The sequence below is a fragment of the Anomaloglossus baeobatrachus genome, chromosome 3 (genome assembly GCF_048569485.1).
Source record: "Anomaloglossus baeobatrachus isolate aAnoBae1 chromosome 3, aAnoBae1.hap1, whole genome shotgun sequence".
Lineage (NCBI taxonomy): Eukaryota > Metazoa > Chordata > Amphibia > Anura > Aromobatidae > Anomaloglossus > Anomaloglossus baeobatrachus.
This window is the reverse complement of record NC_134355.1, coordinates 578235071-578250505: the sequence shown is the minus strand read 5'-3', so window position 1 is coordinate 578250505 and position 15435 is coordinate 578235071. Positions and strand designations below refer to the sequence as shown.

At 45.2% G+C, this 15435-nt stretch overlaps 1 pseudogene; it reads left to right on the top strand.

Moving 5' to 3' along the window:
- The window catches only part of LOC142295599 (galactose-3-O-sulfotransferase 2-like), a 107022-nt pseudogene that overhangs the window by 70903 nt on the left and 20684 nt on the right, over nucleotides 1-15435 (top strand).

Genomic DNA, 15435 nt, shown 5'->3' with positions numbered 1-15435 from the left:
AGTATTTCTGCAGCTAAGGTGGCCAAGGCCCTTGTTACCATTTTCACCCGAGTAGGATTCCCAAGTGAAATTTTATCGGACCAAGGCTCCCAGTTTATGTCAGAGTTGGTGCAGTGTCTGTTGCGCACCTGTGGAGTACGAGCAATTCGAACTACAGTATACCATCCTCAAACCAATGGACTTTGTGAACGGTTTAATCAAACACTGAAAAATATGCTAAGGGCCTTCACTGACAGGGATTCAGACTGGGAGAAGTACCTACCCCATCTCCTGTTCGCCTATCGGGAAGTTCCCCAGGAGTCCACTGGGTTTTCCCCCTTTGAACTACTCTATGGAAGAAAGGTCAGAGGACCCTTAACTCTGCTAAAGGAATATTGGGAGGGGCAAGTTGAAGATACAGGAACCCCTGTTGTTCCATATGTCCTCAAGCTTCGTGAAACCCTGGCTCAACTTGCTAGTTTGGCTCAGAATCATGTGCGGATGGCTCAAACCACACAGAAGACATGGTATGACCGCAAAGCACGCTATTGAAAATTTGTAGAGGGACAACAAGTCTTAATGATTGTTCCCCATCGGCAAAATAAACTCTAGACAACATGGGAGGGTCCCTTCCGGGTTCTCAGAAAACTAAACGACACCAATTACCTTCTTGCTTTAGATGATCAGGGTCTAAGACAAAGGACTGTCCATGTGAATATGATTAAGGAGTACCATGATTGGACATTACCTATGATAGCAAGCTGTCGGCTGGCATCAGAAGATGGTCAGGAGGATGGGGACCCATTACCTGATCTTGTTGAAGCAGCCAGAGCCCCATCCACTGTGGAACAGGTTCCTCTGAGAAATCACTTAGATTCCTTGCAGAAAAAACAAATGCTGGGAGTGCTCCATCAGAGACAGGCTGCTTTCTCATCCCGACCAGGTCGAACCACAGTAACCCAACATCATGTGGACACTCAGGGCATTCGTCCCATACAGCAGGCTCCCTACCGGGTACCAGAATCAGTTAGAAACACCATGCAGCATAAGCTGGAGGAGATGTTACAGCTTGGGGTGATTCAGGCCTCCCATAGTCCTTGGGCCTCTCCTGTTGTGTTAGTACCCAAGAAAGATAGGAGTACTCGATTTTGTGTCGACTACAGGCGACTAAATGACCATACCATCAGTGATGCTTACCCAATGCCCCGCATTGATGAAATTCTAGACCGTGTAGCTGGGGCACGATACGTCACCACCTTGGATCTCAGTAAGGGATACTGGCAAATTACCCTGACAGAGGAAGGTAGAGAAAGGTCAGCTTTTATAACCCCCTTTAGTCTGTATGAATTTCTAAACATGCCTTTCGGAATGAAAAACGTCCCTGCAACCTTACAGAGAATGGTGGACCAGATCCTCCAGGGATATGGTGACTTCGCTTGTGCCTACCTGGATGATATCGCCATCTTCAGCCACACATGGGAGGAACATCTGAATCAAGTAGCTGTTGTTCTTGACCGGATTCTCGCCGCAGGCCTAACTATTCGACCTGATAAATGCCAATTGGGGATGGGTGAAGTCCAATACCTAGGGCATCGAGGGAAGTTACGTCCTGAACCTGCCAAAATCCAGGCTATTAGAGACTGGCCTGTACCCCAAACCAAGAAACAAGTTATGGCTTTTTTGGGCACTGCCAGTTATTACCGAATATTTGTTTCTCATTTCAGTAGTTTGGCCAAGCCCCTTACAGACCTCACGAAGAAAACGATGCCCTGGCTGGTGATCTGGACTCCAGCCTGTGATGAGGCTTTTAACCGGCTGAAGGACGCCTTGGTCTGCGACCCTGTTCTGGCTGCTCCAGACTACAAGAGGAGATTCATTGTGCAAACAGATGCCTCTTCTTATGGACTGGGAGCTGTACTCAGCCAGGTGAATGCAGCCGGGAAGGAGCACCCCATTGCCTACCTCAGCAGGAAACTGCTGGACCAAGAAGTGGCCTATGCAACTGTTGAGAAGGAATGTCTGGCTGTAGTATGGGCCCTTAGGAAACTAAGGCCGTATCTGTATGGGCGAGAATTCACTGTGGTTACTGATCACAATCCCCTCACCTGGCTGAACAGAGTCTCTGGGGACAATGGACGCTTACTACGATGGAGCCTGGCTCTTCAACCCTATAACTTTACAATACAATATAGAAGGGGCAGCCAACACCAAAATGAAAACGGATTGTCCAGGCAAGAAGAGCCCTGAGTCAGGTCTGCCACGTTTACGTGCACTTGACAAGCGACCTGTTGAGGTCACTAGTCCGTGCACAAATTGAGGGGGGAAGGGGTTGTCACATTATATCCCCCCAGCCTGTATCATATTGCAATCAGGCTTCAGCAGTAGCTATTGTCCTTGATTTGGTGGGGGTTGCATATATATTGTTCTCCTCTGCAGGGGGCTTCCCTAGTACACAATCTCTGGAGACTGTGTCTAGGAACTTCTTTCTAACTAGTAGCTACAAGTAGCAAATATAAAGGGGGTGGATCTAAGGAGAGGTGGGAGATTCAGCCACATGTTTTTTAGTTTAGTTATGCTTTGTTGGGTGAAAGGCGAGGACCTGTGCTCAGGACAGCTCCTTTTTGCCCGTACATGGACGATTGGACATTGAGGATCCGCTGCCACGCTGCTGGATTTAGGGAACGCATCTGAGGACTGTTGCATTCTCCTTGGCGTCGGATTGCCCCAGATCTGTTTCCTTTGTGTGGACTCTAAAGAACCATTTGGATATTGGATGTTTTATGCTCCCTGCCTCATTAAATCTTCTTGGATTGTTCATCGGTCTGGTGTCCCTTACTGCTCTGTCGCATACCTCGTCACAATCATATTGCTAGATCAGTTTTACATATAGTAAACATAGCAAACAAAAAAAAATTGTAGAATTGATTTTTTTTTTGCAATTTCACAGCACTTGGAATTTTATTCCCGTTTTCCAGTACATATGGCAGAATGAATACTGTCAATCAAAAGTACAACTTGTCCAGTAAAAAAATGAGCCCATATGGAGTAAAAAACGAAAGCGCAAAATGGAAATAGGAAAGCCGGGGAGGGGTTAAATAGAATTGTCAAATCAAAATCTGAACCTAGCCTTATTATAAATAAAAAAATAAATGAGCCAGAGCATAAGTTGGTATATGTGCAATAGGAGCACTTTCACACTGTGGCCATTTAATAGACAAAACTCAAAAGAAAAAACACAAAATGATCATATACCCTAGAATAAAGTAAATATGTAAATAATAGTCCATTTAAATAACATAGGTTACTTGGTTAACACTGATCAAAAAGCATAAAAGCCAACCCACCATGAGAAGGCGTACCTCGTCAAGACGTCTAACTCTAGTATTAAAAACCTTAGCTTATGTCAGACATAAGTGTAATTAAGGGCAGAGAAGGGCAAGGCCTGAACTACAGCAACCTGTCCATGGGAGGCTATATAAGTGCAATGTCTATCTCAGAAGGGAGGGCACACCCGATTTTCTGCAAGTACAAAAAAACACAGAAGAAAAATGAGCCAAAGCGTAAGTAGGTATATGTGCAATTGGAGCACGTTCACACCATGGCCATTTCACAGGCGAAACCCAAAAGAAAAACACAAAATGAGCATATACCCTTTAATAAAGTAAACAAGTAAATAGTAGAACAGTGGAATCTTGGTTTACGATAATCCGTTATGGGAGTGTAAACCAAGTTACTCGTCTAGCAAAGCAAAATATCCCAAAGGAAATAATGGAAGCTCAGACAATTTGTTCCAAAACTTGTGCCATGTCCTATCCTGGTTCTCTATTGTGCCATTCCACACACGTACACACACACATAAACACACACAAACACATACAAACACACACACACATATTATGCTCACCTTACCCTCCGTTCCCTAGGCGGCCTCCTGGTTCTTGTAGTCTGCAGTTCTTGTAGTCTGCAGTTATGTGTATCTGGTAACCATAGCGATGATGCAGGAGCTTCCGCTGTCAGCATCAACGTCATACGCAGGAGCCGCTGGTCTCTCATTGGCCAGCGAGCTGACGTCAAAGGCATGGGCCGCTTGCCTCTGATTGATCAGCGCACTGCTTTTCAGAAGTGCTGACAGCGGAAGTTCCTCCATCGTCGCGATGGTTACCCGATACACATACTGTACCTGCGGACTACAAGAACCAGGAGGCTGCGGAGGGAACGGAGGGTAAGGTGAGCATAATTTGTGTGTGCGCGTGTGTTTGTGTGTGTTTGTGCGTGTTTGTGCGGACTGCAAGAGCAGGTCAGAGTGCGGTGTAAGTAAGGAACCGGAAGTGTGTGCAGTGAGTATTTGCTCATACAGCAAAAATTGCACTTAAACCGAGTTACAAATTTACAGCAAGTTTTGCTCATATAGTGAAATACTCGCACACCAAGTTACTCGTAAACCGAGGATCCACTGTACATTTAAATAACATTGGGTACTTGGTTAACACTGTGTGATCAAAAAGTGTAAAAGCCAACTGACCATGACAAGGTGTACCCAGTCAGGACAATCCTACTCGAGTAGTAAAATCTTATCTTGTGTCAGTGACATCAATTTAAATAAAGTAAAACTGTTTTCCAGGACCTTTCTAAGGATATGAAATCAATGTTAGATTATTGTCTTAGAATTGACCTCCATTATCAATCAAACCGACATTGATCAACTCATGGTTAAAGGGAATCTGTCAGCAGGTTTTTGCTACCTCATCTGAGAGCAGCATGGTGTAGGCAAAGAGACTCTGAATCTAACGATCTATCACTTAGCTTACTAGCTGCAACCGCTCTGAATTAATTTGAGGTTTTAGATTTAGCAAAATAGCAGATAGATAAATATTTGACCAAGCACATCATCTAGACATTTAAGATGAAAATAAAACACTCCATCATAAACATAGGAAAGAAAGAAACCAGGTGCATTAAAGCCTAAATGTAGATTTTTATTTCTCAAAACTTCAGTTAAAAACTAAGACATCACACTATTATACAAAAACTACAAAAAGTGCTGATAGATGATTTTTTTGTCCAAAAAGAGTCCAAGGGAGCCTATATAGCTAGATCAAATCAAAACCACCACGTAGTGTATCATAATTCAAAGTGGTCAGCCATTAATACATTACATGGTAAAAGTGGTCGTTAAATAATATTAAGATATCCTAACAGCTTACCCATGTGTGAATGCACCTCCCTTCTGCACCTCACATGTATGAAAAACCCTCCAATGCGCGTTTCGCGTGAATATATGATTGCTTCCTCAGGGAAGGTTAGCTAATACCTCTATTGCGGGACCTTAAATAGCGAGTCATGTGACCGCATTGGTCTGGATCTTCCAGAACCTGACATAAGTGTTCAGCCAATCCATGCCCGCTATAGCGGCGCATAAGCATTGTGTGGTGCGCGTCCACCATCATCAGGGGGAGTAAGTGCATAGCGACCCCTTTAACCAAGGACGCCAGGCATTCTCCTGCCCCCATGAGGATGCCGAGGAGGATAAAACAAGGCAAGGAGCAGGCGCACAGCAGACCGGGGGAGACCGAACACCACATAGAAGATCAGACTCTGCAAATAATTATAACCCACCACATTACAGATTCTAAAATCAAAATAGGGAAAACAAAATCAATGTCAAATATACATCCATCCTAGCAATACAACCTCCAATGATAAGATAGAATACATAAGGTTTATTGTAAATAAATCCACCAAACTCTGTGCCATAGTCATCTTAAAGTAACAGTGCATGAAAATCCAAATACATACAAGGAAGTTGTAACTGGAGGATATAGCAAGGGTTTTTCAACCAAGTTCATAATTAAATATATCAGCAGGATGAAAGAAGGTCCTACAAGAGTAGCAAAGATATAGATAACACCTCTTATACCACAATGGATTACATCAATTCCTTTCACCTTAAAGGACTTTGGATCGTGACACGCCCGCCAGGTCCGTGGGTCTACTCGGAAACTGAGCCGGTTCTGTTTGGAAGGATGTCATGGCGGCAGGACCCGACTCCGTAACCCTGGCGGTGTTGATTAAAATGATGCTGGGGAAATATTTACATGGGATGATAGTTCGTGACGCCATCCGTGTTATGCTGCAAGATATGGTGCCGCCGCTGCTATTAAGCTCCTTGGGGGTCGGTGGTGATGCACCTGAGTTAGTATAGCTCTCCACGGGTAGAGCTGGACCCCAGGGCTGTCAATGGAGTTGAGATGTAATGGCGGTGTGCAGGGTCGGAGGCACAGGCAATAACTCAGCAACACAAGGATACAGTCACAAGTTCTTTACTCACAGTTGGCAGTTCCAGGTTATCACGACTAGTCAAATGCTGCCCTCGGAGTGCTGAGATCTGCTGTAATGGGCCCAGTCGATTCCCGGTTAGTTCGGAGGCACAACCCAGCACACATTTCTGTGTTCCTTCCCTGGTCTTCTCCCTGTCCTCTCCCGCCTGCCTCACACACAGTGCCCTGGGCCGGTGTCCGTGGATCCTTTTGATGGGTGGCTATCGTGCCTTGTCCCTTGGTCCTATGTGGTTACCTTTTCCGCGAGTTATATGCGGTGGTGGCTTTGGTACTTGAAGTCACTTCAGCCTCCGGTTTACTAGCTGAGCCTTGTAGTTCTCCACTAGTCTAGGGACTGGTTCCCCGATGCGGCCAAGTCCCTCCACTCCAGCATACCGGCTGTGGATACGAGCCAATGGGTGGATAGCTCACTTCCCGTAGCTCTAAGACTCTTTCTTTCCTGATCCTGGGACGAGCTGCACCAGCTACAGACCCCAGGACCTCTCTCCTCCGCGTCCTCTTCCTTACTGACGAACGTTCTACAGTCTGCTCCCACTAACTAAACCCCACTTCCAGACTGACTTCAAGATTGTGCTTTCTCTAAGGTGGAACTTGGCCTAACCACGGTCTAATGGAGTGTCGCTAAATTAAGAGTGTGTGTGTGTGTGTGTGTATGCATGCAACGACTTGTGACCTCCTCCTTACCCGGGAATGGGATACCACATCTCTGGCTGAGATGCAGTACCTCTGTGGCGACTGGACCCTCAGGAGCGCCACAATTGCACCCATGGAAGTTTTTAAAGTGGCATGGGATAGTTTTTAATTCAGTCTCGTTGGTCTCCATCTTCGCCGCTCCAATATCTCTCACATGCTCTCTAACTTTAACTCTAAGCTCTCACTTTAAGGGGGGGCTTTACACGTTGCGACATCGCTTCCGAAATATCGTCGGGGTCACGTCGTTAGTGACGCACATCCGGCACCGGTAACGACATTGCAACGTGTAAATCCTAGATGCGCCGATAAACAATAGTAAAAGCGTCAAAAATCGGTGATCTGTGTAGCATCAGTCATTTTCATAATGTCGGGTCAACCGCAGGTACGATATTGTTTGTCGTTCCTGCAGCTCCACACATCGCTGTGTGTAAACCCGCAGGAATGACAAAAATCACCCCACCTGCGTCCCGACGGCAATGCGGAAGGGAGAAGGTGGGCGGGATGTTACGTCCCGCTCATCTCCACCCCTCCGCTTCTAGTGGCCGGTCGATTAGTGACATCGCGATGACGTCGCTCTGACGCCGAACGCACCTCCCCCTTAAAGAAGGGATAGTCTGGCAGTCACAGCGACGTCACCGAGCAGGTATGTGCGTGTAAAGCTGCCGTAGCGATAATGTTCGCTACGGCAGCAATCACCACATATCGCATGTGCGACGGGGGTGGGTACTATCGCGCTCGGCAACAATAGCCAATGCTAGCGATGTCGCAATGTGTAAAGTACCCCTTAGAGTTGAGAAAGATGTCCTGCCCACACCAGGCTCTCAATAGATATTGTTTTTGTCTATTGACTGAAATGTGTCAATCACAGTAGAGGGCATGCTGGACAACATGGTATGAGACACCTAGCCACAGCAATGATAATCACTAAGTGATTAAGCCTGTAATTTAAGTAAACAACAGCACAGAGAAGCATAAGAAAAGCATAGTTAATTTTTGAATTTTAACCCCTACTGCATGCTGTCTTCAGCTTACATAGCAAAAAGAATCTCCTGACAGATTCCCTTTAAGTTTAGGAAATCAATTGCAGAAAACTCATTTTACAATCCTCATATGTCACATATCTAATAGTCATAATAGATTTCACCAGTGATGTTACTAAAGTCTGCTTGACCCCAGTTCAAAATTTGGACCTGGCCCCCCTGTATGTTGGCCAAATGTATGGGCATTTGTTGCATTTTAAATCCTATACAGACATAGGTGTTTCCCTCTCACCTTCATTATGTAGTAATGTCCCCCATCCTCTACTAATATTTCCCATCCTTTGCCCTTTCCATATATGTATTTCCCCCTTTCCGGACCACTTTCAGGTACAGTTAGGTCCAGAAATATTTGGACAGTGACACAATTTTCGCGAGTTGGGCTCTGCATGCCACCACATTGGATTTGAAATGAAACCTCTACAACAGAATTCAAGTGCAGATTGTAATGTTTAATTTGAAGGTTTGAACAAAAATATCTGATAGAAATTGTAGGAATTGTACACATTTCTTTACAAACACTCCACATTTTAGGAGGTCAAAAGTAATTGGACAAATAAACCAAACCCAAACAAAATATTTTTATTTTCAATATTTTGTTGCGAATCCTATGGAGGCAATCACTGCCTTAAGTCTGGAACCCATGGACATCACCAAACGCTGGGTTTCCTCCTTCTTAATGCTTTGCCAGGCCTTTACAGCCGCAGCCTTCAGGTCTTGCTTGTTTGTGGGTCTTTCCATCTTAAGTCTGGATTTGAGCAAGTGAAATGCATGCTCAAATCATGACTTGACGCCCAGGCCTTTTTGAGTTCCCAAGCTCACGAGTCAATTCCTTTTTTCTCAGAATGTACCCGACTGTTGATTTTGCTACTCCAAGCATGTCTGCTATCTCTCTGATGGATTTTTTCTTTTTTTTCAGCCTCAGGATGTTCTGCTTCACCTCAATTGAGAGTTCCTTAGACCGCATGTTGTCTGGTCACAGCAACAGCTTCCAAATGCAAAACCACACACCTGTAATCAACCCCAGACCTTTTAACTACTTCATTGATTACAGGTTAACGAGGGAGACGCCTTCAGAGTTAATTGCAGCCCTTAGAGTCCCTTGTCCAATTACTTTTGGTCCCTTGAAAAAGAGGAGGCTATGCATTACAGAGCTATGATTCCTAAACCCTTTCTCCGATTTGGATGTGAAAACTCTCATATTGCAACTAGGAGTGTGCACTTTCAGCCCATATTATATATATATAATTGTATTTCTGAACATGTTTTTGTAAACAGCTAAAATAACAAAACTTGTGTCACTGTCCAAATATTTCTGGCCCTGACTGTATATATGTCCCCCATACTGGCCCCCTTCCAGGTATATATGTACCCTATCTTTGAATATATGTCCCCCATCCTAGGATTCATCCTGTTATATATGTCCCCAATCCTGGTGTATATGTTCCACATCCTGGCCCCTTTCTGGTATATATGACACCCATCCTGGTGAATATGTCCCCAATCCTGCCATATACTTTTTCCATCCTGGGTCCTTCTTGGTCTTCTTGTCGTCCACCCTGGGCTTATCCTGGTTAATAATCTCCATCCAGATTAAAATGTCCTCATTGTAGTACTTTATATATGTACTCCAGCCTGAGCCCCTTTCTGGTATACATGTCCCCCATTAGGGACTATCCATATTTCTAAGATCTAAGACTTTTCTGTGTACACAAAAGGCCTTTTTCTCTCAAAATGTTCACAAATTTGCCTAAACCTGTGTTAGTGAGAACTTCTCCATTACGGAGATAATCCATCCATGTCACAGGTGTAGCATATCAAGATTCTGATTAGACAGCATGATTATTACACAAGTGTGCCTTAGGCTGGTCACAATAAAAACACTCTAAAATGTGTAGTTGTACAGTATTGGTTGGGTCTGGGGGAGTCAGAAAACCATTAAGTATCTGATGTGACCATCATTTGCCTCACAATACAGCACATCTCCTTCACATAGAGTTGATCAGGATGGTGATTGTGGCCTGTATTATGTTGGTCCACTGCTCATCAATGGCTGTGCATAGTTGCTGGATATTGGTAGGAATGTGAACACACTGTTGTATATGCTGATCCAGTGCATCTCAAACATGCTCTTTAGGTGACATATCCGATGAGTATGCTGGCAATGCAAGAGCTGGGATGTTTTCAGCTTTCAGGAATTGCATAAAGATACTTACAACATAGGGCCATGCATTATCATGCTCCAACATGAGGTAATGGTTGTGGATGAATGGCCCAACAATGGGCCTCAGGATCTCGTCACAGTATCTCTGTGTATTCAAAATGGCATCAATAAAACTCAGCTGTGTTCGTTGTCTGTAACATATGCCTGCTGATACCATAACCTCACCGCCACCATGGGCCACAAGATTCACAACGCTGACATCAGTAAACTAGTCACCCACATGACGTAAAAATAGCTAGTCTGCCATCTGCCCTGTACAGTGAAAACCGGACACCAATGTAAGTTTTTCCCTCTCAAGTCAGTTACAACAATAAACTGCAGTCACGTGGAGACCCCGATGGGGACCATGAAGAGGCAGATGATCTTCCATGAGACGGTTTTTGAGAATTTGAGCAGAACTTATTTGGTTATGCAAACCAGTTGTGGCAGCATGTGTCTGGGTGGCTGGTCTCAGACAATGTTGGATGTGAAGATTCTGGATGTGGAGGTCTTGGGCTGGTGTGGTTACATGTGGTCTGCGGTTTTGAGCCCAGTTGGATGTGTGCCGCCCCCGTACCAGCAGCCGGGCTGCTGCTCGGATCCGGTTCCCCCGTGGCTCGAGGGGTCTCCGGACCCGGGGGTCGCGTGGCCACTCGATGAAGGGGGGGACTATATACAGGGGTTTTTTGGAACGATCGTAATGCCACCAACAGTACGTGGTAATGTGAAGGACCACCACTGCGGTTAGGGAGCTCGGTGACGATGGTGTGGCAGCCTGATGTTTTAACCCCTCCGTGGGTAGGGAGTTTGTGTCCCGAGGCCTGTCGGATGATTGGTGAATGGGTGCCGCTGGGTTAGGAACAGGGGTATCTCAATGTACTCACTCAGTCCAGGAATAACCACACTGACAGCTTGTAAATCAGAATTCTGAGCACCACTGCAGCTTGTAGGGAGTACGCTTGGGTCCGTGCCCTTGGTGTTGCTGTTATCCTGTGGCCCCATCCTTGGCACCTCTGTTTCTATTGGACCCATGGGTATAAAACTCTTCGGGTCCCGCTCACCCGTATGTCTAACGGAGTGAGCTTCCTCTCAGGGTTCACGTGTAGGATTTCTTTGGACTGTATTGGGAAAGTCCTATCCCATCGGTGCGCTAGTACCCTGATTTTGGAGCGGGTTGGGGATGACACTTGAAGTCTTCACCCCCGTCGGGTAAATTACCAGAACGCGTGAAGCTACTTTCCAGGCTAGGGTCCACGTACCCTGTCGTGCCCTGGCCCCTGCCCGTTGATAGCTCAAGGCCGCCAGCCGCCCTCCTCGGCAGCCCATGTCCCTTGACACTGTCCCCTGTGACTGGGGTTCCAGCTCCTACCAGGCCCAGACCAACGTCTGCCACCTAGTACACAGGAGCTCTCCTCCGTGGCCTCTCCTCACGAGAGCCACCACTACACCTCCTCTCCTTTCACTCTCCACTGCTCAACTCTCCAAGCTCAACTGTCACTTTCCTCACTTTACCCTCACCAACCCCCCATGTGGGCTGCCCTAATCCCTTCATGCCCCCCAATGGTGTGTCTGGTCGGTTAAAGTGGGAAGTGTTCCTAGGATTTTGATTGGCCAAGCTATTAGCAACACCAAAAGACCAGGATCCATAACCAAGGAGGGTGGATACTGTGCAGAAGGGCAGATTGCACAATACCCTGTGACGACCTGATAGGCCAGGGCGTCACAGATGTCCTGCCAAATTCTCTGAATTCTCTTTGGAGACAGTTTATGGTAGAGATATAAACATTCAATTCAAAGGCAACAGCTCTGATGGACACTCCTGCTGTCAGCATGCCAATGGCAAGCTCCCTCAAAACTTGTGACATCTGTGGCATTGTGCTGTGTAATAAAACTGCACATTTTAGAGTAGATTTTTATTGTGACCAGCCTAAGGCATACCTGTCTAATCAGCATCTTGATATGCCACACCTGAGAAGTGGATGGATTATTTCGGCAAAGGAGAAGTGCTCACTAACACAGATTTAGACAAATTTGTGAATATTTGAGAGAAAAAGGCCTTTTGCATACACAGAAAAAGTCTTGGCCCTAGGGTTCAGCTCATGAAAAATGGGAGCAAAAACAAAAGTGTTTTGTTTATATTTTTGTTCAGTATGTTTCCCAGAAGTAAAAGTCAAATCAGATAAAACTCAGTGTCTGATATTCTAGAGATCTAGCAACTGATAAAGTGGATTTAGTTTTTATAGTATATTCAATTCAATGTCTAAATGTATCAGACGTATTACTAGAGCGTATGTCACCAGTGACCACTGTTATTTTTAGAATGTGCCTTAAAACTCATTTTATTCTCCCACAGGTATAACACAAATGAGACTGCTGCAAATCCAAATCTGTTACATTTTAATAATACAGATGGATTGATCTACCAAGTTGAAAGAATTGATAATTGTGTCAGAGAACAAGATATTGCATCTGAAGTGTTGCATTATTTGAAAGAAGGTCAATTGTCTGAGAAGTTAAAAGGGCCGAGGTGGAAGGAAGTGTTAATGGCTTTAAAATCAAGTATAAGAAGCGAAACTGTTTTAATCCTGGATTCTACTGTCAGGAGCGAACAAGACACAAAATCTTGTCAACCCAAGAACAACATCTTCTTCCTAAAAACTCACAAGACGGCGAGCAGCTCAATCATGAACATTCTGTTCCGCTATGGAGAATTTCACAACTTAACCTTTGCCTTCCCTACTGGTCATGATTCTCGTTACTCATATCCCAATTTTTTCAAAGCCCCTTTTGTGAATGGGTTCTCTGAACAATCCAAAAAAAAATTTAATATTATGTGTCATCATATGCGATTCAAGATTACAGAGGTGAGTTAACAATCAACAGTAATTTAATGGAACAGAAATAAGTAGACTTAGAATCAATATTTAATCTTTTGGTTTTAGTTGCTTGCTGTGTAACAAAAAAAATCTTTTTAAAGTGTTTGTCTACTAATCCGACAATTCCTTCTTTAATACTACGAGGGACTGTTGATAAGTCTTTGGCTTTACCCAGAAAGAAACGAGATATGATGTTGATGATACTTTACATTTATTCCACACACTCTCCACTGGTGTCAACACACTTCTTATATCGGTATTCCAAGTTCTGTAAGCCTAACAAAAAGAAGGATTTCGGTTGTGCCTCAAACCAGGCATCCGTAGCAGCCATGGCATCAGAAATGGTGTGAAATTTGGTACCCTAGAGGTGTTTCATCAGGTTTGGAAACAGATGATAGTCAGAGGGAGCTAAATCAGGTGAATAAGGTGGGTGGTCAACCAGCTGGAAGCCCAGCTCTACCAGTTTTGCTGTGGTTGCTTGTGCAGTGCGAGTGGAGGCGTTATCTTGCAGGAACAAGATTCCATTGGACAGCTTGCCACACTTTTTGGCCTTCAGAGGTGCCTTCAATTGGTCCAAAAGTTCAATGTAATACCTTGAATTGATGGTGGAACCTTTTTGAAGGTAGTCCACTAGCAGCAAGCCCTCCTTAACCCAGAACACAGATGCCATCACCTTAGTGGCTGATTTTTGCACTCTGAACTTCTTTGGATGGGAGCACCACTGTGCCTCCATTCTTTTGACTGCTCCTTGTTTTCAGGGCCATACAACTAAATCCAGGTCTCATCCATAGTGACAAGTCGATCCAGGAGGATCTTATCAGTCTGGCAATGCAGACAAATAGACCAAGACGTTTTCAATCACATGCTTCTCTGATCTGTTGTCAAACATTTGGGGACCCACTCTGCAGATAGCTTCCTCATGTCCAAATGTTCATGGATAATGACAAACACATTCACGGGAAATCAACATGATATCTGCTATTGTTTTAGCTGAAATTCGTGGTTTCTCCAGTATGAGGTTGTGCACAGCAGTGACAATCTCCAGAACAACAACCACTCTTGGTTGTTCAGTATGTTCCTCATCATTGGTGCTGAAGTGGCCTGTTTTAAATTTGGAAACACAGTACTTAACTGTGGAATATGAAGGGCATTGATCCCCCAATGTCTGCAACATATCACCATGAATATCCTTCGCGGACTTTCCTTGCAGAAACAAGAATTTTATCACTCCTCTGCTTTCAGTTGCTGTGAATATCACATTAGACTCCACCATTTTATTTTCCCGCAACACACTCAAAATTTTGAAAACATATAATCATATAAGGCTTTCATGTGATGTAACATTCGTTACCATAGAAACAAAAAATAGATCACAAAGACTTATCAGCAGCCCCTCATATAGTCCTTCTTGTAAAATTAAAACACCTTATACTCACTTCCAGTACTGGCGGTAGTTCAGCAATGTCAGTGTAGTGCCCCTGAATAGGGTGCTACAGGGAACTGCATCCTGTCACCGAGGGTGCAGGGCCTACACCCATGGTCCCAGGTTCCCAACAACTGTGTCACTAACATCCGCACTACAAATCCCAACCACACCTCACATCATGACCTGTACAGACACACCAGTGGGTTGGTCAAGTTGGAGCAGGGCCACCCACAAGGGGGTCGGGCAGACTGGTGGTTGGGGAGACAGGGATTGAAAGTTGGCCCTCAAAGAGTGAGGAGCTGGGGAGTTGTAGCTCCCAGGAAGGCGACAGGTTGGGTCGCAGATGATGGTCCAGGACCACAGGAGTCGGGGACCGGTACTAGGAAAACTGCAGAGGGGTGTGAAGGACGTAGTCTAGGAGGACTGTCGGCACCAGAAAGCCCAATTACCTTATCGACACCGAGCAAGGCGGGGTACAGGACCCTGGATCAGGGAATAGGTTCAGGCGCCTTGATAATTAACCTGTGGAGGATTGTCTCTTTATGAACTTTCCCCAAGAGCTGATTGAAGGCATCAGCACAACACGGGGGATAGGATTCTCCAAAGTACACAACCCACTAAAATCCCAAGTGCCAGCCATCAAGAGCAAAGCTGCCATACACATGGGTAGCGGGGCCCTGAAAGCTTCAAGCCGAAGGGCCACAACGGTCAATCAATTTGTGCATGGAGGCAGGGCTGCGGACCCACCAAGTGACACAGTTGGGAGCGGGACCTGGACAAGCTCCCCCGCAGAGACTGCGGTACCTAGAGACTTTGGTTTACCATATATGTGAGTGTCTGCTTATTCCACCTAATACAGCACCAAGACTACCGCAGTGAGTAA